Here is a 2,954-nt window from a genome sequence, read left to right on the forward strand (position 1 = left end):
TCCCGATTAAATTCGCGAACTTTTGGTGAAACTTGCCAATACACTATAGTATTTTAATACTTTTTTACCTTTTTAAGGACAACCAATTTTGAAAATTTTAACTTCATAGTTTAACAAATAGTGTTAATTCTAGAAAACATGGAGCAATTGTGTCATATTTTTAATTGTTGATCTAGAAATGTTGTTTACGATTACGAAATCAAATATCAATAAAATTGATAAAAAATAATTAAAATTAATAAAAATTAGCTTTCAAGTTCAACCTAGAGCTTTGGCGAAACTTTAGTCTTGCATCCGTATTTAACCATTTTCCAATCCCGATTAAATTCGCGAACTTTTGATGGAACTTGTCAATACACTCTAGTTTTTTATTACTTATTACCCTTCAAAGTCGATAAATTTCGATAATTTCAAATTTATATAGCTTAAAAAACAGTGTTAATTCTGAAAAACATGGGGCAATTGTGCCATTATTTTTAATTGTTGAACTGGAAATGTTATTTACGATTACGAAACCAAAGATTATTAAATATGGATTAAAAAATAATTAGAATTAATAAAAATTAACTGCAATAACCCAAAAGCCACAGTTTCGCCAAGCATCTGGGTTGCACTTAAAAGCTCATAATTTACTTTTTGTGATTTTTTTCATGGCAATTACAATCGCTATCACCATGTTTCGGCTTAACGTTGAATTCTTGGATATCCTAAGCATATTTCTTAAAGTGTAAATTATAAAATATGCATCATTCGAAAATGTGATGAGAAAATTATCAGCATTTTCTAATAATTCGTCAAAAAATTAACGACATTAACATTATCTAGGAGCTATAATAGCGAATTTCGGCTTTAAATATTAGAACCTAAATCAAGATTAATATGGTTTACACCTAAAATCATTCCAAAAGCAATAATAAAATACCATTCTTAAAGTCAACACGATATGAAATTTAGTATAACATTGAAGTTGGAAGTAAAAAACACGTTGCATAATACAATATATTTTTAAAAACATTTTATATATAAATTTATAATATAATATTAATATTATTTAGTTTTGAATTAAATATATATCTGTAATCATGAAAATACCAATATGATGTTGGAAATGTTCGCAAAAGTATAAAAAGTTGCTTTTGGCTTGATTTTAATTTAAAATTTATTTTATTATATACCAATTATAATTATATTATTTATAATTACACCAAGATAATCTTGTCGCAAGAATATTTTGAACATACGTTACATTTTTATAATAACTTTTTGATTTAAAATTGGTCGATATAATAAATTATTAACAGAGACGTAGAAATCTCGTAAAAGTGAGAAAAATTCTAAACATTATTTTGATGCTCATAAAAATTAATGTATACACCACTTTGTTTCTGCTTGAATAAAAAACTATTAATGTTACCGTAAAAACGACTCCCTATTTGGAATTACTTAATAATTTAGTTGATATTAAGTTGATATTGATAAATAATTTGGTTGATTCATCAAAACCCATTTTTTAAATAAAACATTCCTATATTTATTCATTCATTTCTTATTATTTCAAAAATGATCAAAAAATTTTTCTAATTTTTGAACGATAAATCTTGATTGATTTCCTGTCAAAAATTTAGGCATCAGCAAATCAAGATAAAATATTCAAAAATAGTTGAAAAATATAAAAATAACAATAAAAAGCATTTATGAGATGTGATAGAAAAACACGATCACAGAGTTAAGAACAGATTTGACAAATCACAGTGTTGAAAGCTGAAATATTATATAAGAAGTAGCTATAAAAGTTTCTATATAAATTGAAGTATTACGTTTTGAAGATGAAAGGGAAATTGACTGCATAATTTTTAAAATTCATGACTATTTGTGATAAATAGAGATGTCGAGAGTGCTGTAAGAAATACTTTTTTGTACAAAGCGTAATATATTAGCTATAATATAAGTAGAAAAGAGATAACTGAAAAATAGATAGGTAGTAAAAATTGCTATTGCACGCGAAAGTAAGCAGAGTAATTTGTGTTCAAAATTATGATTGTTCAGTGTTCGTAATATATATAATAAGAAAGATTTAAAACGTTATTTGTTTTAAATTAACTAAAAAATAAATTCAAAAAATTCATTAATATGATTAGATCTTGGAGTTTGGTTACAAAACACGTTTAGTTTAGTAAACATGCTGTTTTCAAAAACAAAATAAGTAAAAATCGAGATACTGTGCACATTTCAATGTGCTCTCAAAACCCAACCTAATGTGCATTTCGAGACTGCCAAAGTGAATAACATAAAAATACAGAAATTACCAATAAAAACCATGACAGATTGAAAAAAAATTAAACGTGAAGTATAACATTTTATAAATGGCTTCTTTCTTCTTTCAAATGCACAAGCAGATGAAAGCCATATTTATCGCATTGAAGTTTAAATTTTATTTTGATCAACATACTTTAGATAGATGTTATTCTTGTGAAATAATATACGAGATGAAGATAGAACTAAAATTAAAGAAAGAATTTACTTTGCCTGTACAAGTTATTTATAATTAACTAGTTTTCATATAATGCTGAAATTATTTTATAAATTTGAAAATGCGACGTTGGCAATCCCAAATTTTCTAAAATACACATTTACACATTAGCATATCAGTGTGTCATATATTGAATGATATTAAATAACATATATTAACAGCCGCCGAGCCTTCACAAAGTAAACAAAAAACTAAGACAATTATTACGACTACCAAACGTATTAAAAATTATGTTATGAATTAATATACGAGTTATTCGACAAAATAAAAAAATATTAGTTTAATCACGAATTCAACAATCTTTAGCACATTGCCATTGTATAGATAGGCGTCTCGTGAAAATTTTATTTCGAAGAAAATTTGAAATAGTTCATGGGTTGATATATAATATATTACACAAAAGCATGCTGAGAAACGTTAATTG

This window comes from Ctenocephalides felis, unplaced genomic scaffold, assembly GCF_003426905.1.
Source record: "Ctenocephalides felis isolate EL2017-DRISC unplaced genomic scaffold, ASM342690v1 CF-g0.4_SCAFFOLD_01492, whole genome shotgun sequence".
Lineage (NCBI taxonomy): Eukaryota > Metazoa > Arthropoda > Insecta > Siphonaptera > Pulicidae > Ctenocephalides > Ctenocephalides felis.